The following is a 25,665-nucleotide window of genomic DNA, read 5'->3' on the forward strand; positions in this document are numbered from 1 at the left end:
AAGGTTGCCTAACAAGTATTTTCACAAACAGCCTAACAAACCCTGTTAATGTTTATTATTTTGTTCATAACAGAATTAGACTATAGGGGTAGTCCTTCCCCCTCTAACTAACAATCTTTTAGAACTGCAATGCTGCAAGTATACTTTAACCAAGCACTTTACCGTATTTCTAACAAGCTTTTTGGAGCAGATTTGCATGCCTGTCAGTTCTCAAGGGCTGCAATCCAGTCAATTTTTCTCATTTCCCCACTGAATATGCATGAGATCTATTTGCATTCAGTGATTGTATATAAATAGATTTCATACATACTCATTTGGGAAATCCTGCAAACCCTACTGAAAAGCACTGTTATAAAGAACTTGATTTGATATAGCAAAAAAAATCATACATATCAATTCTAATTAGAAAAAGTCATTATAAGTATGGTTTCCAATCAATGTATCCATTTAGTCCATTGGATTCTACTGAATTAAGCATATAGGTCCACTTCGTTTCCTTCTGAAGTAACTTTTTCTTCCTGTTTCCTCCTCTTCTTTCAGGTGCCACATGGTCTACAGCTAAACATTTCAAGTCTTCAAATTTATGATGATGTTGCACACAGTGTTCAACAAGCGGTTCAGTGATTTTGGAGCATTTAATATTCGATTTGTATTCAGACATCCTTCTTTTAAAAGCTCTTGTGGTCATCCCTACTGAACCACAATCCGGAAATCATGTATCGACATCATTGATTTTAGGTGACTTAACAGTCACAGCTGGAAAAAGGTAGATTTACCTACGGATAAAATCTGGTCCTTCATGCTAAGTGTTGAGTCCAGCCAGACCCCTAAAATTTTCAGCTTTCATTGTATCAGTAGAGACTGGTCACTAAACTTAATCTCTTTTAGCCATTGTGGATCATCTTTACTCCCAATCAACAGAACCTGTGATTTTGCAAGGTTCAGAACCAATTTGTGTTTCACCATCCATTCAATCACGCTTTTCATACATCCTACTAATCGTTCATTCAACTCAACTCTTCAGTCAAGCATAGGAAAGAAAAATTGGATGTAGTCTGCATTGATGCAATAGGCCACTTCTACTTTATGGAGGCTCTCTCCTAATGAGGGGCTCATAATAAAAAAAGGGGCTCATAATAAAAAAAAGTTCAAAACCTGGCCTAAATCGATACTTGGACGATCAAAAAGACAGATCGTCCAAGAGCGAAAAGAGGCATTTTTAGAGGAGGGGAAAGGGCGGGAGGTGGGCCGACCTAGACTTAGTCATACAGCAAGTATAACCAAAAGTTTAACAAGGTTACTCAATCCGAACTTATACGTTTTGACTTAGACCAAGTCAAAACAGGTTTAAGTTCCGAATAGGAGCCGCTGAGCTGACCATGGCTGCTGTGATCAGCTCAGCAACCCCGGTAACCTGCCCACCCCTCACCACAATGATCGCAGCAGGAGAGATGCCTAATCTTCCCCGCTGCGATTGCGTTCCCCCCCGAACTGCTGCAAACTGCAGCAGGAGAGATGCCCAATCTCTCCTGCTGCGATCGTGATCTACCCCTCTGAATCCCTACAATACTGGCAGGAGGGAGCCCAAGCCCTGCTGCTGAGGCACAAGCCCCAGAACCCCCCCCCAGCAATACTGGCAGAAGGGAGCCCAATCCCTCCTGCCAAGGCGCAAGCCCCCAACCCCCCTCCAACAATACTGTCAGGAGGGAGCCCAACCCCTCCTTCCAGAAAGCAACCTCCCCACACCCCCTCATATACAGGCAGGAGGGATCCCAGGCTCCCCTGCCCATGGTATACCCCCGATTGACCCCCCCAAGCCCCCATCACCCCCCAGCCACCGACACCCCCTTCAACTTAAAGTTGAATGGTGGGCCTAGGATCTGATTGTGCCAGGCACTTAAGGCCCTGCCCCATAGGAGGGGCCTTAGGCACCTGGGCCAACCAGAATTGGCCCAGTTGCCTTAAGCCCCTCCTGTGGGCATCTCTCCTGCCATGGTTCACAGCAGTTTGGGGGGGATCATGATGGCGATGATGATGGTGGCAGGAGATATTAGGCATCTCTCCTGCCTCAATCTTTGCGGGGGGGGGGGGGGAGAGGCGGGGGGAGGATCCTGCAACCGGTGTTGTTTTTGACAGATGCCGGTTATAGAATTCAGCTTTTAGGCAAAGGACTGGCCCCTCTTTTGCCTAAAAGGTCTTGTTTTGGGTGTTTGGGACTTGGACAATATTTTGGTAGGTCATTCTAAAAACAATTTGCAGACTCAGTCAAATAGTGAAAAAGTAGGGAAATATTTTTAAGAAAAATGATGTGTAAGAATGTGGAGATCAAACATTTTTTAAATTTAAACCAAATGGGCTGCAAATTAATATACGATAAACTGAAGATTAAATTTTCAATTTGAGTTCTCATACACTCAGAATTGTGTAATTCAGCCTAGGACCGAAGTCCAACAGCCGAACCCACCACCCAGTCACTGTGTATGGAAGTTTTTATAAATACTTTGTGTCATTTGAAAATATTGCAAAAAATTGAAAAATGCTTATAACTTAGCTTATAAAATCTCACGGGTCCCGATGTGGACCACGTTTCGTGGAACTTTTTCAAGGAACCCACAAGGGAGTAAGAGTTGTACATGACTGTCACAAATTAAGGGTGATGCTTTAAAGTGCGTCGTGCCATTCTATCAACAAAATAAGAAAAAATTACTTAAGAGAGAACATATAAAATAGCAAAAAACATTCAAAACACACTTGGGATTTCAAATGGGTGAATACAAGGCTACAAAGAGAATGTACCTGTCATATCAGCAAAATTCAACATAAAGATTCTCAAAAACTGCTTGCTGCTTATCGTTGTTTAACGGAAAAGAGAAGCCTACGTATTTATAACGCTGTAACTGACATCACCACGTAACTCTGGGTGATGTATGGGATGCAACTAAGCTTGATGAACTGCCAATGGGATGTAAAAGAAGAGAAGGCGGGCTTTATAAAAATGCTTGCCACTTGATCTCACTATTGAGCCCGCTGGGTGGAGTGAGTTAAATTTAAAAATCAGTCTCTGCTCCCTTCTCTATAATGTCCGTGCCAGATCTCCTCCTCTCTTTAAAAAAGGTATATCCAAAATTGAAAACTGAAGATCACTGACTGCATGTTTGGCTTCTGTCCAATGTTGGACCAATGGTGCATCTAGTTTGCCCAAACGTATTTTACTAAGATGTTCGGAGATACGTAATATAATAGGTCTGGATGTTTGACCTATGCAGTACAAAATGCAAACAACCTCAGATGTATTGCAATCAGAGAGTGCAAGGCCAGCCGAAGGGAGACTGTAGGAGCTGTGCCTAGTCCTGAGCACATGGTAGAAGAGTCCTGAGCACATGGCAGAACAGTGAGCGGAGAGTGTGCTAGCAGGAAGAAGCAGAGAGAGGAGCAGAGAAGGCGGTGATAGCAGGGGAAGAGGCGAGAGCTAACTCCGCCCACCCCTGACATCACCAGCCAAACTCCCCCCATAAAAGGGGACGAGCCAACGGCAGAGAGTCCACAGTGCAAGGCCAGCCGAAGGGAGACTGTAGGAGCTGTAGGAGACTGTAGGAGTACTGAGCACATGGTAGAAGAGTCCTGAGCACATGGCAGAACAGTGAGTGGAGCGCAGCTGTTTGGCGCGCGGCGAAGGCGAGCAGCAAAGGCGCTCGCCTTAGCGAGAGCGCCTTTGCGAAGTGCCTTAAGAAGAGCCAAACTACACAAGACAACAATACCTTAGGGCAACAAGCGGACCTCTCAAACACACTATCCCTTCACCCTAATCGTACAGGCTCTCATACTAACTCACAGACAGCAACCCTCTCAGACATCTCAAACTCTCAGTCTCTCAGACATCCTTATCTTTCAAGCACTAGATACCCCAATCTTCCAACTCTCAGACACCCTAATCTTTCAAAATCTCACACCTGCTCACAGACAGATTTTTCTAATTTTCCTAATTCTCTACCTTACTGACAGGCAGTCCTCAATTACAACTCAGCAATGGCAGGGAGGACAAGAAGCGCGAAGTCTACAATCAAGACCAGTATTCCAGTCGCTATGGGGATCCAGGAAGTGACCACGGACTGCGTGCAGAAGGAGGAGGACCCAGGACGGTGGACAGAGGTCTCTGTGCAGACCGAGACCATCCCCCAGCGCTACACTACAGTCTCTGCACAGACAGAGGAGGCCGCGCAGCTGGATGGAAATCTCATGCAGGAACTAAGGAGCTTCAGGGAGGAGGTGATACGCCTGAGAAGCATCCGAGAGGACGAGGCCTACATCGACGGAGTCGTCCAGGAGCTGTCTCAAGTCACCGAGCAGGCCCATGACAAGTCCATCCTCGAGACGCCCAAATCATCAGCTTTGAAACCAACAATTGGGATACAGGAAATGGCTAGCGGCACTGACTCCTGGCAGCTGGTGACCTCCTCCACGGGCAAACATAGGAGACACCCCCCCCCCCTTTTTCAATCTCTTCATCTTCTCCTTCTTCTTACAAACAGGGCAGCTATATATCAACCCCTCAACTCACCCTGCGGAACAGATTCCAGATTCTTCAGGAAGGAACTGCCGATGAGGAACAGGAGCAGGAACAGGAGCAGGCCCAACACACACCTCCATCTCCAGGGACAACTGACCGGTTCCCCCCAAAGAAGCGCAGAGTAATAGTCATCGGGGATTCCATGCTGAGGGGCACCGAGAGACCAATTTGCAGACCGGATATGCAATCTAGGGAGGTCTGCTGTCTGCCTGGAGCCAGGATACGAGATGTCACCGCCAGTCTGGATAGACTACTCACACCCCGAGACCACTTTCCTATGCTTCTTGTCCACATAGCAACCAACGACAATGCCAAGAACACACCAGAGACCATCACCAGAGACTTTGGAGCACTGGGTGAGAGGCTGAAGCGGACAGGAGCGCAGGTGGTTTTCTCATCGATCCTCCCAGTTAGAGGCAAGGGAAGAGCCAGAGATGAACGTATCCTGAGGACGAACGAGTGGCTAAAAGAATGGTGCCGGGATATGAACTTTGGATTCCTAAACCATGGGGAAGTGCTACAAGGACTTCAGGTACCAGAAGGACTCCATCTGACCAATAGGGGTAAGAACGTCTTCGGACACCGACTAGCCTGCCTGCTTCACAGGGCTTTAAACTAGGTAAGTCGGGGGAGGGTACCCATTCACATATTAGTGCAGAAAGGAATTATCCTGATGAGGTGAGTCGAAACTCCGCTTCCATGTCCAAGGTAAGTACCCACATTGTAAACAGTGACACACCAACTCAGGTAGGATACGCCTCACAGGGACTTAGCAAACACAAGATATGATGGGTCATGTATGTCAATGCACACAGTTTAGGCAACAAAATTCTAGAATTGGCGGCTGAAATAAGGAATGCCGACCTAGATGTGGTGGCAATATCTGAAACTTGGTTCACGGACTCACATGGGTGGGATATGGCTATACCGGGCTACAATCTACTTCGTCAGGACAGAGAGGGCAGGTTAGGAGGGGGGTAGCTCTATACATTAAAGAGGACATCAAAACCACCAGGATCACAGATGTCAAGTACACCGGGGAGTCCCTCTGGGTAAACCTGGCAAGAGACAGAGAAAAATGCCTGTATCTAGGTGTGGTATAATTGAAGACATAGAGAATATCACTCTACGAGGAGAAGCTGTACTGCTAGGGGACTTCAATATGCCTGATGCAGACTGGAACTCATTTTCAGCAACAACCAGCGGTAGCAGGAGGCTCTTAACCTCCATAAAGGGAGCACGTCTCAAACAAATGGTAACGGAGCCCACTAGGGCCCAGGCGATCCTTGATCCGGTACTCACCAATGGGGAAAGCGTCTCAGAGGTCTCAGTAGGAGATACGCTAGCCTCCAGCGACCACAACATAGTATGGTTCAACCTTAGGAAAGGCTTCCCTAGATCAAACACGAAAACAAAGGTACTCAATTTCCGGGGCACAGACTTCGCACGCATGGGAGATTTCATCCATCGGACGCTGCAGGACCAAGTGGAGACCGATGATGTAAAAGCTAAGTGGTTAACACTGAAATCAACCATACATGAAGCAACCAGCCGCTTCATAAAATCAGTAAATAAACGACAAAGAAACAATAAACCCCAATAGTTCACCGCGGAGATCTCGCACTTCATTAAGGAGAAGAAAAAAGCGTTTCTCTCCTACAAGCGCACGGAGAAAAGAGAGGCAAAGGTAGAATATAGGACCAGGTCTACAGCGGTCAAAATGGCAGTTAGGGAGGCAAAACTTCGAGTGGAAGAAATTCTGGCAAAAAACATTAAAAAGGGGGACAAATCCTTCTTCAGGTATATTAGTGACAGAAAAAGGAACACAGGCGGGATAGTACGCCTTAGAAAACCGGAAGAAGTTACGTGGAAGCAGATTCCGATAAAGCTGAACTACTGAATGAATACTTCTGCTCAGTCTTCACCTGTGAGGCACCGGGACATGGTCCCCAGTTGAAGGCAACACAAAGCACAGAAGAACCGTTTCAGAATTTTGAGTTCACACTAGAGAATGACACGGTGAAAAAATTGGTCCCCGTCACCGCCCCGTCCCCATCTCACCATCCTCTGCACCGCCCCGTCACCGCCATTCCCTTCACCGCCCCGTCACCGCCACTGCCACCCCATTCACCGCCCCGTCACCGCCACTGCAACCCCATTCACCGCCCCGTCACCGTCACCGCTGCATATATAAAAGCCTCAAACGGGTACGATTTTAAATACTTTTCTTTATTTACGTATAAAGGAAACATTCTTTAAAACTTTAAAACTTAGTTAAATATTAGTTAATAACTATACAAAAACAAACACGACATGTACTTTTAATGCTTACAATGTTAGCCTACATGGTAAGTAGACGCGGCCGCTGTACCTAATCGCGGCAAATCGTGTACCTAATCGTGTACCAAATCGTGTACCTAATCGCGGTCACTATGCTAATCGTGATTAGCATAGTGACCGCGGCTACGGCTGCAAGTCTCCCCTCCCCCCAGCGATCACGGCAGGAGGGCACCCAACCCCTCCTGTAGACCCCCCCCAACGGCCCTCCCGACAATCGCAGCAGAAGGGTACCCAACCCCTCCTGCCGGTCCTCCCAATGGCCTCCCCTAAGATCGCCGGCAGGAGGGTACCCAACCCCTCCTGCTGGACCCCCCCCAACGAACCCTCCCACCCCGGAACCCCCTTAGTCTTACTTTCCAAGTTGGACCGGACGGCTCCTCACACGTATGGCCAGCAGGCTTGCCTCCGTCCAAATGAGGTGGGCCCGCCCCTACCCTGCCCAACCCACAGGATCCTAGGGCCTGATTGGTCTAGGCACCTAAAGCCACTCCCGCTATAGGAGGGGCCTTAGGTGCTTGGGCCAATCAGGCCCTAGGATCCTGTGGGTTAGGCAGGGGAGGGGAGGGGCGGGCCCGCCTCATTTGGACGGAGGTAGGCCTGCTGGCCAGACGAGCGAGGAGCTGTCCGGTCCAACTTGGAAAGTAAGACTAAGGGTGGTGTTTCGGGATGGCGGGGTTTCTTGGGGGAGGGTCCGGCAGGAGGGGTTGGGCACCCTCCTATTGGCGATATAGGGGGCCGTTGGGGGGGCCGGCAGGAGGGGTTGGGCACCCTCCTACCAGTGATCATAGGGGGGCTGTTGGGGAGCTGGCAGGAGGGGTTGGATATCCTCCTGCTGCGATCATCGGGAGGGCCGTTGGGGGGGGTTGGGGTAGGCAGGAGGGGATGGGTACCCTCCTGCCGCGATCGTTGGGGAGGGCTGGTTCTGTCGGCATGAAGGGCTGAGCCCCTTCCTGCCGGCGATCGTCGGGGGGGGCGGGTTCTATTGGCAGGAAGGGTTGATCTGACAAATGAGGAGCCAGTATATTGGGGGGCGGAGTCAATGCGGCAACGTGCAGGTGAAACACAGGTAAATAGCGGTTCCTAGAAGGGGGGACATTGGCCTGCGGGGACAAATCTATTCACCGTTTTTGCGGGCGGTGAAAGGATTTGTCCCCGCGTCTGCGGCGATTTGCTAATATGGTCACCATAACCCGCAGTCAAACCGCAGCCACGCAGCGGTTCGCTGCGGGGATCGCTCCCCGTGTCATTCTCTAGTTCACACCAGGTGAAATTTACAGTGAACTGGCAAGACTCAAGGTGAACAAAGCCATGGGACCAGACAATTTGCACCCAAGAGTGCTCAGAGAATTGAGCGATGTCCTGGCGAAACCGTTGACTGAGCTATTCAATCTCTCCCTAAGTAAGGGGAAAGATCCCTGGACTGGAAATTAGCTAATGTCGTTCCTCTGCATAAAAAGGGTTGCAGGGCAGAGGCTGCGAATTATAGGCCGGTGAGTCTCACATCAATAGTGTGCAAACTCATGGAAACACTAATTAAAAGCAAATTGGACACGATCTTGAATGAAGGGAATCTTCGGGATCCCAGTCAGCATGGATTCACCAAGGGTAGGTCCTGCCAATCCAATCTCATCAGCTTCTTTGACTGGGTAACAAGAAAGTTGGAATTGGGAGAGTCTTTGGACGTCGTGTACCTGGACTTCAGTAAAGCTTTTGACAGTGTCCCACACCGCAGGCTGCTAAGCAAGATGGAATCGATGGGGTTAGGAGAGACACTAACTGCATGGGTCAATGATTGGCTGAGTGGCAGACTTCAGAGGGTGGTAGTTAATGGTACCCTCTCTAAAACATCGGAGGTGACCAGTGGAGTGCCGCAGGGCTCGGTCCTGTGTCCACTCCTTTTCAACATATTCATAGGGGATCTGACTCAAGGGCTTCAAAGTAAAATAACACTATTCGTCGATGACGCCAAACTATGTAATATAGTAAGTGAATGCAGTTTACAGAATTATATGGCGCAGGACCTGCTTACATTGGAAAGTTGGTCCTCAACCTGGCAGCTAGGCTTCAATGCTAAGAAATGTAAGGTCATGCACCTCGGAAGTGGAAATCCATGCAGGACGTACTTCTTGAACGGAGAAACTTTAACTAGGACTTCAGCAGAACGAGATTTAGGAGTAATCATCAGTGCAGACATGAAAACTGCCAATCAAGTGGAGAAGGCTTCATCTAAGGCAAGGCAGATATTGGGTTGTATCAGTAGAAGTTTCGTCAGCCGAAAGCCTGAAGTACAGGGCCATGGTGAGACCTCATCTAGAGTACTGTGTGCAATTCTGGAGGCCACATTACAGTAAAGATGTGCGCAGAATTGAATCGGTTCAGCGGACGGCCACCAGGATGATCTCGGGGCTCAAGGGTCTCTCGTACGAAGAGAGACTGAACAAATTGCAGCTCTATACTCTCTAGGAACGTAGGGAGAGGGGAGACATGATCGAAACATTTAAGTACCTCACGGGACGTGTCGAAGTGGAAGATGATATTTTCTTTCTCAAGGGACCCTCGGCCACAAGAGGGCACCCGCTCAAACTCAGGGGTGGAAAATTTCATGGCGACACCAGAAAGTATTTCTTCACAGAGATAGTGGTTGATCATTGGAACAAGCTTCCAGTGCAGGTGATCGAGGCAGACAGCGTGCCAGACTTTAAGAATAAATGGGATACCCATGTGGGATCCCTACGAGGGTTAAGATAAGAAAATTGGGTCATTAGGACATAGACAGGGGGTGGGTAAGCAGAGTGGGCAGACTTGATGGGCTGTAGCCCTTTTCTGCCGTCATCTTCTATGTTTCTTTGTTTCTAACTTGTGTTTTTTCTTTTTGATCCAGTCTGGTACTGAAAACAATGTCAAATCCCTGCTGTACTGACAAAATTTACAGTGGCCACATGGTACGTAGCCACTGTATTGAACTGGACTGATTGGAAGTTCACAGAATTGAGATTTGACTAATTGCTGCTTTAAATTTGGCCCTCTTGAAAGTGCGAATTTTGGAACATTTTGAAAAATGGAGTGATATTGCATGATGTTCCAGCTTTTGTTATTATTGTATTGTTTCCCAAATTTTGTAATTTTATTATGTACATCGCTTAGAATTATGATTAAGCGATTAATCAAAACCTCATTAAACTTGAAAAGCATGATGTTTTTTTGATTTTTTGGGGGGAGTAGACATTTTCTCTGCTGCTATTTTCAGTGTTTAAGGGCTTAGGCGAAAAGGGAACTTTGAAAGGTTTTTTTTAATTATGCCCCTCCACGGCACTAAGGGCAGATCCCTGAGGTACACCGCTATTCATTGGTTTACGATCGGATAATTCACCACAGCTTTGTACTTTAAACATACGATCTGGAAAGTAGGATGCAAGCTATTGTAATATAGTTCCACCTATACCCATATCTTTCAAAGTCTGCAACAGTGCCATGGTATGATGATTTGTCACTTTACTGTTCTTTGACCTGAGAAAGTTAGACTCCCTTAGCTTTGTTCTGGACCATACAAAGAGGACCTTATAAATCATTGTCTTGGCTGTGGTTGGCTGCCTGGTTCATTCCAGAACACAGCATAGCATTTTTTTTATGGGCCAGATATTGTGTTTATGTGTGTGCATGCATTATTGTCCTCTGGTTCCCTCATACACCTTTTTTTTTTTTCCAAATGGTTACTTTCAAGAAACATTAAGAACATAAGCATCGCCTCTGCCGGGTCAGACCATGGGTCCATCATGCCCAGCAGTCCGCTTCCGTGGCGGTCCCCCAGGTCCATGACCTGTAAGTGATCCTTTACTTAAAACTTTTTATTCCGTAATCATTTAATATCCTGTATAGTAACCCTCTATCTATACCCCTCAATCCCCTTTTCCTTCAGGAAATCATCCAATCCCATTTTGAAACCCAAAATCGTACTCTGTCCTATCACCTTCTAAAGGAAGCAAATTCCAGGTGTCTACTACCCTCTGAGGAGGAACATTAAAGTGTTACCACATAGGGAGGGAACAGGGACAGAAACAAAGAGGCGAGGGAGATGCTGAAAAGGAAAATTAGGGATGTAGAGGCAGATGTGGAAAGAGAAAAATAACAGAATATGGATGTCACTTAAGGATTGGGGAACAGAGTAGAAGATGAATGGGTCTGGGGGGGCATAGCAGAAGATGGATGGGTCTAGGAGGTGGGGGGAACAGCAGAAAAGAAAAAAGGACTAGGGGTAAGGGAGAAGAGAAAAGGACTTAAGGGTAAGGGAGAAGGATAGCAGCAGAAGATTACTAGGACAGGATGATTCAGTGGTGAGGAAATGAGAGGCAATGGAGGATGAGTACAGAGAATGGAAATGCAGGACTAGAGAGAAGGATGATAATAAACTAGAGAAGGAGAGAGAGAGGCAGCAACAGGAGTGCTGGAGAGTGGATAGAGAGAGATGAGAATAGTTGGTGGGTAGATGAGAGCTGAAAAGGGAATTAAGGACTATAGGATGAAAAAAGAATGGCAGTTAAATCAAATGTCAGATAGAAACACAGAGAAAAGTAGGAAAAAACATAAAAAGGAAAGATTAGTGGCAGACAAATGTAGTGAAAGAATGGAAAGGCAAACCTGATAAAGAAAGACAAAAGGAAAGTGATAAAAAAAGGGGTGGGGCTGCCCGAAAAGGAAGAAAAAAAATGGCCAGTCAACAACGGTAGATGAGACGCTGGATGGAAGGGGCATAGAACAAGGACAGACAGTGGATCGAAAGGAGAGAGAGAGAGGGCAAATGCCATATGGAAAGAGGTGAGAGGTGTGTGGGGGGAGGGGAAAGGGCAGATGCTTGAAAGAAGGAAAAAAGTGAATAGAACATGTGGAAAGCAGAAACCAGAGATGACAAATATTTTATTTTAAATCCTTTTTTTTCTTGCTTTAGGATAAAGTAACTGTTCTAATAAATATTTATAAATAGAAAATAGAAATTAGGTAATTTTTTTATTGAACTAATTTTACTACTAATTTTTACTAACTTTCAAAGGCCAAAACTCCCTTCCTCAGGTCAGGACAGGATACTGTAACAGCAGTACTGATCTGAGGAAGGAGGTTTTGGCCTCTGAAATCTATTGTAATTGAAAAATGTATTAGTCCAATAAAATGGTGTAATCTTATTTTCCACTTTTATTTCTATTTGTTAATTTTAAAGTGGTGATTGGTATTTGTACAGTACTAGGGGACATGCATCACTGTTTCTATTTCTATGATGTATTGTATGCAGAATCTAGCTTCTTGCTAGTTCAGTTTAATTTTTGTCTACCTATTTCTGTTTCATTTTGTGGTTATTTATTCTGTATTGGGCAAGGGTATATCTGTGTTCTGGGTGTATGAAAAAACATGGTTTTATGTTAGTACTGACTGTACAGGATCGATCTGTACTGATCTGACTTGTTTAGTTTTACAGTGGGTGTATTGATGCTGTAGTGCTCCTTGCAATGTTTAAGTTGCTTGCCTGTGGATTCCGTAACTTGGCTGTGAAGCAGATGGAGGTGTAATTGCTTTGCTTTCCCTTCAGAGGCACCTACAGCACAAATATCAGTAATTGAAATACTGCTTCTTCCCCCCCCCCTAAAAATTTCAGAATTTGGGAACTATGGCAACAGGGAGACAAACGCGTCTGGAAAATGCTGATCCTCCTACACCATCTAAAATACTACTTCCAAAGGATTCCACTGAACTTTTAGAGCAGCTGATAAGAGAGATGAAAAGTATTAAAGAAATGCTGCAAGCTAACTCTATCAAGTTACAAGACAACTCAGTTAAACTTTCAACAGTTCAGGAGGAGATGGCAAATTTGGCAAAACAAGTACAAGTCTCTAACACTTGTTTGGAAAGCTTAGAGCACAGGGTATCTGAAACTGAAGCAAGCTTGATTCAATCCCAGGCAGATCACAAAATTATCCTGTGCTTGATTAAAGACCTCGAGGATCTTAACAACAGGGGCAGAAGAAAAAAATGTCAGATTACTAGGTCTTCAGAGGGAGCTGAGGGGGCAGATACTATCAAATTTCTGGAGGATTTTATACCTAAGATATTCTCTTTGAACTTTATACAGCTGTTGGAATTTGAAAGAGCACACAGAGTGCCATCATGGTGAAATAATGGTCAGAGTGGCCCTAGGTCACTAATCTTTAAGGTACTGTGATTCACACAAGCTCTGGAAATTTTAGGGGCTGCCAAAGAGAAAAGGAATTTAAAATAGCAAGAGGCACATATTTTATTCTTATATGACTTTGCAAAGGCCACTGCAAATACAAGGAAGCAATTCTTGATGCTCTGCCCACAACTAAGGCAGATGGGAGCAACATACGGATTACTATACCTGGCAGTGATGAGGGTTACACTAATAAGACCATTCATTATAAAGACCCTGTGAAATTGCAAGAATATATTTCTCAATTTGCAGATGGAATGTCATAAACTTCTGTTATTCAAACTTGAAAACTTTGAGGATCATTTATGTTTTATTTCATTTTTGTTTTATTTCATATTTGGTTAAAACATGGTAAAATTTGTGAGGAAAGATAGCTGCTGTTTATTTTATGGAAGTAAAACAAAAATTCTAAAACATTCTGAATGACTCATGACAGCTGGGAAAAGATTCTGTTTGATCTGGGATCCTCAGTGCCAGTAACAGAAAGTGCTAGTAAGCTTTTACCCTGTAAAGAAAAGTGGCGATTAATTGACTAGAGCAAAGTGCAAAGGACACTAAAATGGTTATATGGATATAATGCTCCAGTGTATAATGCTGTATGATGCATGGTTATATAGTAGTGGTAACTGGATGTATGAATGGGTAAATAGGTATAGAATTATTTTGGAATGGGGGTTTCTAGGGTAGTTGTAAATGAAAAGTAAATAAAATGAATGGGTAAGGTGGAATGCATGGTTACTGTGTGATTGAATATAGTATTACATGAGATGGTTTATGAATTTAATTTTTATGAATGTATTGACTTGTCAGTTTATTTAATTCATTATTGCTACACGCTGAGGTCTTAATTTCACCTTATTTATTTGATACGGTTTTAACTTAATACCTAGGGTTGTTATAGTGGTTCATGAGATATTCCTTTTCTATAGATGTAATTTACTATTTTAAATAAATAATTAATTAATTAGAGTAATAATTTTAAATAAAATGAACATAGAATGTGATACTACTCAAAGCTCAAAGTGGTGTACTGTTTGATGAATTAATTTATTCTAGATTGCTATAGGAGCTAAATGATTTATATTATACAATGATCATTTGAATATTTAGTACTTAATAAGTTAATCAAATTATGTTTTAGTTTAGCATAATTGGAAATTATAATTATTTAGTAATATTTATTAAATTGGGAGGATTAATTTTTGGGAAAGTTTTAAAGTGCCTACGGGAAGATGGTAATTGCTGGTCTTCATGCATACCCAAGTTTTAAAGATACTTAAAGGGATGGGTTAGGGGAGTGAGTGAGAGGGGTTTTAGTTTAGGATTCTGGATGTGTGTGGAAAGATTAGTTATAATTTCAACAAAAAGGATATTAATTTTCTATTTGATAGTACCTATATATAAAAAGAAATGGCTTTAAAATTATACTCATTAAATGTAAATGGACTCAATTACCCCATCATAAGGAAAAAGGTTCTTAATTTCTTGAAAAGCCAGTAAGCAGATATTTATTTTATACAGGAAACTCATCTATCAGCAGTTGAAGCGGCTAAATTAGAAGGGGGTGGATAAAACATTGCTTTTTCACTCCTACACTCCAACAACAGGGAAAAAAGCAGGTTATCATGCTACTGTACCGGGCCATGGTGTGCCCTCACCTGGAGTACTGCACACAGCACTGGTCACCATACATGAAGAAGGACACGGTACTACTCGAAAGGGTCCAGAGAAGAGCAACTAAGATAGTTAAGGGGCTGGAGAAGTTGCCATACAGCGAAAGATTAGAGAAGAAACTGAGAGGGGACATGATCGAAACATTCAAGGTACTGAAGGGAAAAGACTTAGTAGATAAGGACAGGATGTTCACCCTCTCCAAGGTGGGGAGAACGAGAGGGCACTCTCTAAAATTGAAAGGGGATAGATTCCATATGAACGTAAGGAAGTTCTTCACCCAGAGAGTGATAGAAAACTGGAACACCTACTGAGAGAAACAAGATGGCGACGAGAGCGGACGCCTGAGAAGGAGGCTCCTTCTCTTGTAGTCGGCCGATGTTTTTTTGAACCAACAGTTCCCTTACCTCAGCATGGGTAAGCGGAAAGGAGCCCTTCATAGCAACCCTCCAGCGGCGATAGCGGCACCGCGTCTGGTGCAATCTACAATCGAGGGAGCGCTGGCCCGCTCTGGTGAATCTACGGGGGCTACTTCAGGGGCAAGCCCAAATTCATCGGGTGAACCCAGCTAGCAGTTTTGGGCACTGTTGAGCCCGAAACAGAGGCAGCCACCACCACAACCCGGAAGCAATGCAGTCTTGGGAGATTCTGAAGCAACGTTGACCAGAGAGGAGTCTTTGATCCCCAGAAAAGGAGGGCTGGCAGCTCCAAGTTCATCTGGAGCTGAAGAAGCTGTAGAATATCGACAGCTAACTTACACTGCAGAAGAGGAGAGAGGAGCTTCGAGTGGAAGTAAGATCAATTTTGGGGTGTTGGAGAAGCCTAAGAAAATAGATATGGAGGCTTTATGGCAGGCCATTTCAGTTATGGATGCTAATCTCAAATTGTCTTTTTCCACTTTAAATATTGACTATGGGACTATCCATTCTAAAGTGGAGCAACAGGGTTTGTCCATTAAAGATTTGAGTGAAAAAATAGAAAAACAGGAGACAAGAATTTCTGAAATGAAAACTTTGGACTTGGAATTAGTAAAAGAAAGATCATTTATTGCTAGGAAAATGGAAAGTTTTGAGAACCAATTACGGAAAAATAATTTGAGACTCCTAAATTTTCCAAAATGCCCCTTAATTTCACCAATGGAGATGGCAAGAAAGTATTTCAAAGAAATTCTGCTTATTCCTAATGAAAGTTTGCCACCTATTGTCAGAGCTAATTATTTTCAAATAAAGAAACCAGACGAAGTTTCCTAATGAGATTCAAGGGACAGATAATGAAAATATGAACTTAACAACTTTTCTGGAAAACTCCTTAGAGGTTATAATGGTTATAATGGAAAGGAAAACCCTGTTAATAGCTCTTTCTTTGGAAAGTGATAGAGAATATGTACTACGTTTGTATTTTTGTCACATTAATGATCAGTTTTTAGGTTCTAATGTTCGAATATTTCCCGATATGTCTTTAAGATCACAGAAGCGTAGGAAGGAATTCTTGGCATTAAGGCCAAGAGTCCTAGCCCTGAAAGCCAATTTTTTTTATTGAAATTCCCTGTAAATGTTTTGTTCTCTATCAGAATAAGAATTACTTATTTTTTGAACCTAAACAACTGTTAGGATTTATAGAATCCAAAGAGCAAGTGGTACCTATAGCTGAAAATGTGTAACTTGCCATGAATGGCTGTAGCACCGCAGATTATTGCTGCTTTCTAGGTTGGATAAGATTGTTTCAATTGTTATTTTTTCTAAAAGTCTCTCTCCAATGTTTGTGGACTAAATAATTAAATTTATAAGTGAACAACCAAAAACACTGATTTAAGTGAATTTGGGTTTATAGATTTTCTTTTTTAATATTTTTTGTAAATCTGAGTACAAGTATGTGAATTGCTTGTTTGTATTAGATAAAATTTTAATTAATAAATAAATATAAAAAAAAGAAAACTGGAACACTCTTCCAGAGTCTGTCAGGGGAACACACCCTCCAGGGATTCAAGACAAAGTTAGACAAGTTTCTGCTGAACCGGAACGTATACTGTTTGCCTATATGCCAGATATGAAAAATCAATTGCGGAAAATAACAGAACTTCTCTCTCTTCTTTTAATACGATGTGGTCTAGTGTCCTGACTTATTCTGACAGTACTTGTTCTCGAAGTTAATCAGCTAACGAGAAAACATGGCTATTGATTATAACCTCTCAGTAATGGTATATAAGTCTTTGTATAATTCTTTGCATACTTAACACTCACATGATACACACCTATAATATGTGAAAATGTTTTATTTCCTCATTTCTATGTTTTTCTTATGTATTGTTTTTTACTGAAATTCTAATAAATATTATTGAACAAAAAAAAAAGCTTCTGCTATAGTACCTGATATCTGACCCTTCGTCAGTTGTGATTAATATAATTTAAACAGATGAGGTAACGATATAGTTTGAAAAGATTTGAAAAACTCCACTGTGAATCCATCTCTACCCAGAGTGGATCCAGCTCTCAGAGACTTCAGTGCTGACTGGAGTTTAGTAAATGATATAGGCGCTTCAAGTTTTTCTTTTGTATGCTGGGGAATTTTTGGCCCATTTATTAAATTTAAAAATTCTCTTCCTTCATTTTCTTTGTTTGAATAGAGCTCAGAAGAATATAAAGCTTTATAATAATCCAGAAATTGATTTAAAACATCCAGAATGTGGGTAGAAATTTTTCCTTTTTCATCAGTAATGGCCGCAATTTTTACTTTTCTCTTTTTAGCTTTAAGATAATTTGCCAATACTCTTCCCACTTTATTCAAGTTCCCATAATGCACAGCTTGTTGACAAAACAAATCTTTCCTAGCCAATTGCAAGCAAATCTCACTATATTTATATTTAGCTTTTAACAGGGCATTCAAAGTATCTTGTTCCCATTTTAAAGCCAATTGTGATTCTAAACCCGAAATAATTTTGTTCCAATTTGGAAAACTCTAATCTGAGTAATTTCCTAACATGTGCCGAATATGAAATAATCTGCCCTTGTATAGTTGCCTTAAAAGCATCCCAAAGAATTTCCAAAGAGATTTCCTCTGAGGTATTGAGTTGAAAATACTCATTTATTTGTACTTGAATTTCCTCGAGAAAGTTTGAATCTGCAAGCACTGTATTATTGAACCTCCATACATGTCTATTAGAATCTTCTTCAGTGAACTGATATTCTATCCAAATTCCAGCATGATCTGACAAAATGATCAAATCAATGCTGGATTTTGTAACCTGTTGAATTAAGTGATCAGAAATAAAAAATAATCAATTCTTGAGAATGATTTATGAACTTGTGAACAAAATGTAAATTCTCAAGCATTAAAATGAAAAATCCTCCATATATTCTTTAATCCACATGTATCCTCTATCTACCTTGTCCTGCCAACATGATAAAACAACTTCAGACTATACAAAACACTGCCCTCAGACTGATCTACTCCCTGAGAAAATATGATCATATTACAACTGCCTTCCTAGACTCTCACTGGCTACCTATGCAAGCACGAATTCAATTCAAATTCTACTGTCTATTATTCAAAGCATTAAACGGCTCCGCCCCCCCCCTATCTAAACAACCGCCTAAACCAGATCCTCACCTCAAGACAAAGAAGAACTCCGAACCCTTTTGCCTTTCCTCCACTCAAGGGCACTCAGTGCAAAAAAATATTTGATAACCTTCTGGTGACGCAAGCAGCAAAACTTAACCACTCCATCTCCAACTTGTTGACGGCAACAGGTGACTTCAAAACTTTTCGAAAAGAAATCAAAACCCTACTTTTCAAAAAATTTATCCAGATATCTTAACCTAACCCTTCCCCCTCCTCCTAGATAAATTCTCCCCCAAAACCTCCACTTAAATAATCTCTTCCTCCCCAAAACACCAACCAAGTATTCAGATCCCTGAAACGTAATCTTATTTGTACTCTAACTGTAATCTATTTGTTATATCACACAGTAACGTACAGTTAATTTAATATCCAATTTGCAAGTTCTTCCAGAATTAATCCAGGTACCTCTCCTCCCTTGTAACCAAAAAACAAAACAAAAAACAAACAAACCCCAAAACTGTTGTAACTTCATTGGAAATGTCCAGTTAGCTCTTTTGTAATCGACCTTGAACTGCAAGGTATAAGCGGAATAGAAGTCCCTAATGTAATGTGTATAAGATTATCCAGACCTAATGATTAATTGTCTACTTGGTTGTTTATCCATTATTGGATCCATGACAGCATTGAAGTCTCCAGCTACGATTAAATTAGATGTAGCCAGTGACAGAATTGTTTGTTGGAGCTTTTTTTAAAAAATCCACCTGATTAGTGTTCAGTGCATAAATATTAAGAAGCATCAGGGTACCTTTTCCTGAAGTCATATTTACATAGAGCCTATTCGATCTGCCCTAAAGTTATCAAATTTAGCTGAAATGGAAAAGGATTCGGAATGGGTGATTTACATCATCATGTGCCCCTGTGAACTCATCTACGTTGGGCGTACCACTAGAAAGATCCGTACCAGGCTTCAGGAACATAAAAGCCGGATTCACACTGTCACTCTTTCTGCTCCCCTTGTACCTCATTGTGTGGAACATGAACACAAGTTTGCTGACCTGTCATGGTTTGTTCTTGAGCAAGTGCCCAGGGACTTTAGGGGTGACAGACAAGCCCACTTAAACCTTCGTGAGCAGTATTGGATCTTTCATCTACAGTCTGTTTTGCCTAATGGACTTAATGAGAGTGTTGAATGGCACACTATTATTTAGTTTCTATTCAGCTTTTTTGTATTTTGTATTTTGTAATTGCTTCCCTGCTTCCTTTTCCATTTCAGATTGACTGGTGGTTTTGTGTGATTGGTGGATGTGTGTATGACGTTGCTTGCTGTCTGCTTTTTAGCGTGGGTGCATGATTCCTCGGTCGCCCCGGTTGAACCTGTTTTCTAGACGCGTTTCATTTTGAGTCTCAGAGATGAGTTCCTGCTTCACTTTTCAGTTAAGTCACTCTTTTTTGATGTTTTGATTTGGTGCTGGGGTTTTGGCTGGTAGGGTTCATTCAGGGTTCGCTCAGGTTCCACCTGTTATTCACTCAGTTAATTTATCTGTTCTTGATTTGTGAACATTTTCTACTTGATTTATTGCACGCCCAGGGTGCTCAGTGATGGTGTGCGGGTGGGGGTATATTACCTCTACCTGAGTTATGAAGTATTGGAGCTAGTCTCCCCTTACTGCTTGCTCACACTGAGAGCACCCTTAACACTTGACATTATCTTGGCAGCCTTCACGTAGCTTGCATGGTGTGCATAGGTTTGGTTCCTGAGCGCTCCTTTTGTGAACCCTTTTTGGACTATTTCCACCATTCAATAGAAGCAAGTTAAAGTGATATTTGTGCCAAGGACTTTTAATGTAAGTTCACTGCAGTAGCCAGAGTGCTCTCTCCACTCAAATGTATGTGTTTATATCTAAGGCTGCTTGGGTTGAGAACTTTTCAGCACCTCCTCGTAATACAGGCTAGAATGCACAGTTTTTTTTAAAACATCTTTGGATGGTAGGAGGAGGGTCAGTGACCACTGGGGGAGTAAAGGGGGGGTCATGCCTTAATCCCTCCAGTGGTCATCTGGTTAGTTTGGGCACCTTTTTAGCATTTAAATGCTTTTAAAACAGGTCTATCTCCAAATATCTGAAAAAAGCCCAGGACCTTTGATTATGCCTGTTGAATGTCTAAGTTCTAAGTAGAGGTCTGAACGGGAACAGGGATCATGGGAAACACGCAGGTCCTGTGGGAGTCCTGCGGGAATCCCCCCCTAACCCACGGGACTCCCACAGGGATCCCTTTCTGGCCCACGGGACTCCCATGAAGATCCCCCTCTAGCCAACTGGACTCCCATGGAGATGGAAGGCTTTGGAAGCAGAGTTCGTCCATATAATATAATGGACACGTCAGTCTTAGTAAAAGAGGGGATTTATAAGTTAATTACCTGAACAGAAAACAAAAAAAGGGTTCCAACAAAGAGATTCCACAAGGAAAACAGCAGCGCAGACACAAAAGAAACTGGAATTGATGATCCTGTCAGAAGTAATTGCTGCTTTTTATGGGGATGGGCGGGGATGGAGGTAATTCTTTGCGGGGATGGGTGGGGACGGAGAGGATCCTAACGGGGAAGGAGAGGATCCTGGCGGGGACGGGCGGGGATGGGTGGGATTTCTGTCCCCATGCAACTCTCTAGTTCTAAGCCCACCCAAAACACACCTCACCCCCCCCCCCCTTTAACATTTGGACACACTGGAGAGAAAACAATCAGAAAGAGGTCTAGAAAGTCTATTTTGAGAATGCCCATTTGGACTTTTTTGACTAGTAAGACATCCAAGTGCTGTTTTATGCTATCTTTTGGACATCTATCTTTTTTGAAAATACCCCTAATAATCAGCTGATACCATTTTTAAAAAGAATAAACCGATACAGTTTGAAAAGATGCAATTAAAAAAAAGGGCACATATAACACAATTTATATAAGAAAATGTCTCTATACATAATATCAGAAAGAATCTATATATAAATCACCAAACATGTGCTATTGTGAAATATGTGTTCAATGACTGAAATAAATTAGGACTTACCAATTTCTGTCTATGGGTCAATTAGTCAGATTATGTGAACCCTCACTAAACATATAGCAGAGCTAATCATTTTCTCAAAAAGACCAAACATAAATTGCTTATTAAGGGGTCTTTTTATTAAGGTGCGCTAACCAATTTAGCATGCGCTAAAGATTAGTGCACACTAAATGCTAAGATGCCCATAGGAACATAATGGATGTCTTAGCAATCTTGAGCACGTGCTAAATCGGTTAGCACACCTTAATAAAAGGATCCCTAAAACATAACTAAAATATCAAAAATTCATTAGTAATATATAAAACTCACTCAATATTCACATCCTGTAAGATGTCTTCCAACCAGGTTATGGATGTGCTTAATTTAGCAAGGTCTGAGTGAGTAATTATAGCCTAAATGCATTATACTGTTTGTGAACCAAATAATAAACTTGAGCAATACTAAGTGATTGTAGACTGCGCCCTTTCTCTCTTGCTGCACCATACGCCTGGAACAAACTGCCCGAATCAGCTCCAGGGACGTCAAGCTCCGTCCCTGGAGCTATTCAAGTCCAGAGCAAAAGCCCACCTCTTCGAGAATGCATTGAACTCATAACCCTCTCACCCTAAGTACCCTGAGTAACTCCCTAAGCCCCTACTTGTCTTTTAATTATAGATTGTAAGCTCTACTGAGCAAGGGCCGCCTCTTAAATAGGTTGCTGTACAGTGCTGCGTATGCTTATCAGCATGATAGATATGTTAGTAGTAGTAGATACATACCAGTACCTGCTCACAGTTTAATGATGAAATACTGTGCAATGGAGTCTGTGCTAGCAGAAATCAAGGAAGTTTATCCATATGCAATGATGAGATCTAAGAAGCCACAGATATTCACTGTGGAATTAAAAGAGGTCTGAGCAAGTGGTTATCCCATCCTCTGTCTGCTCTTGACTATAGGCTTTGATGCACTGCAGTTGTTTTTTGGGAAATAAGTGACTTACCTAGTGATGTTTGTATATATCTCCTACATAGAAGTTTGTAGCAATATTCACAGCATGATACATATATAGACATAACCATGACCACATATATACTGTATCCCACTTCTTATATCTATATCTTGCAGATCATTATAGAGACATCTGTCAATTCATTGCTTCATTTTGCTATCTGTCTCACTCTCTCCATGTCATACTCTGTAGACACTTATATACAGGCAAACCTCGGTTTGCGAATAACGCAGTTTGCGAGTGTTTTGTAAGATGAGCAAAGCACTCGAGCAAACTTTAACTCGCAAACCGAACATTGACTCACATCTACCCCAGGAACCGGCTTCTCTCCCCCCGTGGCCCACCCCCAAACCTTTACCTCCACTCCTCCAGCGGACACCGTGCCTTCTAGATGTTAGCGCGCAGGCGTACATAGTTGTGGTTCTCGCGGGTGGCATTGGGTGGGTGGAGCATTGCTTCTGACATGCAAGAGCCATGCTACTGTAGCCTGGGTGGTTTTGGATTCCTTTGGTGCAGCAATGGCAGCGCCGGGAGTTGCTTGGGGGAACGGAGGTCAGCGAAGGCAGTGCCATGTGTTGCTTGGGGGATGGGGAAATGGAGGTCAGCATTGGCAGCACCGTGAGTTGCTTGGGGGAACGTAGGCCAGCGATAGCAGTGCCGTGAGTTGCTTAGGGGAACGGAGGGTCCCGTGCCTTTCAGCTGCCATGGTGGCCCACAGGAATGCGATGAAGGATGGAGGCGTGGTAAGTGGCTGCGTTGGAATGGGGAACTTTGCTTCTTTTTGCCAGGCTGGAAGCTCTTAGTGCGGGGGAGTGCTTGCAGCTGTTAGAGGGATTTATCGAAAGCTAAGCTGGGGTTGGCTAGTTTCTGGTCGAGTTTAGAGCTTTTTTTTTTTTTTGGGGGGGGGAGAGATGTATTATGTCACTGAAGTTGAATGCAACATAGGCCTGTTTTGGGGATGTGGAACAAATCTTCCGATTTTCCATTACTTCCTATGGGGAAACTCGCTTTGATATACGAGCACTTTGGATAACGAGCATGCTTCTGGAATGAATTATGTTCGCAAACCAAGATACCACTGTATAATGTATATAGTGAGAGACAGACATACAGTATATACCTATCTCAAGATATGTACACACACACTTGGAGGGGAGGGGCTGATACTGTGGGGTTTTTGTGTGATGCTACATTCTATGTATACAATCCTCTAAATGTCTGTTACTGCTTTCTCTTACTCCAGGAAGATGATCACCTTGTCTGGCTGCAGCTTTTCATGTCATTTTCACTGCCTATGTATGTGGCAGTAGATGGCTGATACCACTGAAAAAAATCAGACCATATAACGCCTTACTATAGGGAGCTCCACTGGCTCCCTATGGAAGCAAGAGTGCAGTTGTCTGTGCTATAAAGTGATATCTGGTATGGCTCCACCCTATTTAGTAGATCATTTTGTCTCATCACAGACGTTCCACTCAAATAGCTACACTTTTTGATTTTCCATCGCCTAAAGGCTGCCGCTACAAAAGATATCACAACAGATTACTATCATTTCAAGCGGTTATTTGGGATGTGGCTTTCTATGTGACAGAAGTGTCTCTCCTGCAGATGCTGAACAGCTGTCGCTGCAGCATCTGATGTTGTTGGCCTTCCTAGGGGTTGGTTGAGCACTTGGCCTCGCAGTCCTGTGCTGACCTCTTCTCCCTCCTGCTCCTGCTCTTCCTCCAAAGAGCCTCTCCAGTCACTTTTGCAGTCAGGTCTGCTGTCTGCCAGATAGAGGTTGAGTTTGGCCTTCGGCTCCTCCAGGAGCTCCTCAGTCTCTTCTTCTGCCTCCACCTCCTCTTTAATGACCTCCTCCTGGGTGGGGGATGTGCCCTGGCTGCTCTCATTTGTAAGATACGTATCATATAAAAAAACAACTGCCAGGCCTCTCATAGCCAAATACTTGCCTCAGTTATTAGTATGACCTATGTCTATGTATTGCTCTTAAATATTAAAAATCCATATATCTTTAAATCTCTAGCTCTATATAATCAATGTCACATTAGATGCTGTGTCTCCAATGGAATTCCAAGGTGGGGGGGGAGAGCAGGAATGTTGGAGGGATTTGGGGCAGCAGAGATGTCAGGAGATGTTGGAGGAGGTCTAAGATGTTAGGGGAATGTTGGGGATGTCATGGGGATATCCGGGAATGTCAGGGGGAGGGGTGTAGGACTCCATGGCTCAGCTAATCCTGGCAGGGGGAATCACCATCAACTGAGCCTTGTGAGCCTGCCGGTGCCGGGTTTTGCAAATGGCCACCGACCAGGGCTCAGCATCGACCGATCTTGACGTGCCTTCAAAAGATGTTGAAGGTCCTGCTGGTACTTATAAGTAAAATAAAGAAAAATGTCAGGGACAATAAAGTGTTTTCTCCAACTTGAGTCCAACTTTATTTCCTACGAAGCAAATTGCCACAGTTCAGGCTTTTAGCTCAAAACATGAACAGAAAATTTGGGCTTGCAAAAACATAGCCCACACCTTGCTTGCAGGTAAGTGTCCAAATGGTATTACTGTAGCACTGCCCTATCAGTCCCACAGTCAAAAGGGCAAACTAAGGCTACAGGAATTACCCAGCCTTTACACTGGTCATTCACTATGTTTTTAAACACTTTTAGAACGTGCTGCCTAGGCCTGGTTTTTAACAGGCCTTCCCCAGCCAACTTAACAAGCAGCTGGTGGGGGAGGGGAGTAGCTGAATCCACTATTAAATAAGCTTGCCACAATTGGCCCCACAATCCCACCCTGAGGATCTTGTGTGGATTCTCCCCACTACTATCCCTTCAGCAATCAAGTCCCAAGCAAACAGCAACAGAAAAGGCAAAAAGGAAAAATGCCAAACAAAACCACATTTCAATTAATGTCCCAAAAATCAGGCACCCCTACAGCTGTGAGCCTAGCACTGCTCACTTGGCCCAGACTTGTGCGTCCATACAGTCCAAAATGAAAAACCCCAAAATTCAAAACATAGAAAAAAGGTCAAGCGAGTGCACTTAGCTTTCCTCCATGACTATGTCTTCCGGTTCCATGGCAGTATCCATAAACTCCATGGCATCTGGGCTGGCTGTCTGGCTGGCTTCAGGGACAGGAGCTGCCTCCAACATTTCAATGTGTAGACTCAGGAGCCCAGTCCCGCGAGCCTCTTTTCTGGGCTGACCCAGGGTAGATTGACTTAGTCTTCCTTAGTGCAGCCTCTAAAGTGTGCAGCTGACCACGCCCTAAGCTGAAAGGGGGA

The 25,665-nt window shown here is 43.3% G+C and overlaps 1 protein-coding gene across 2 annotated transcripts in view; it reads left to right on the forward strand.

The window, feature by feature from the left end:
* Positions 1-25,665, forward strand: part of LOC117348198 (beta-1,3-galactosyl-O-glycosyl-glycoprotein beta-1,6-N-acetylglucosaminyltransferase 3-like) — a 313,029-nt gene that overhangs the window by 234,357 nt on the left and 53,007 nt on the right. The gene's annotated exons all lie outside the window — the stretch shown is intronic.

Source organism: Geotrypetes seraphini, chromosome 14 (assembly GCF_902459505.1).
Source record: "Geotrypetes seraphini chromosome 14, aGeoSer1.1, whole genome shotgun sequence".
Lineage (NCBI taxonomy): Eukaryota > Metazoa > Chordata > Amphibia > Gymnophiona > Dermophiidae > Geotrypetes > Geotrypetes seraphini.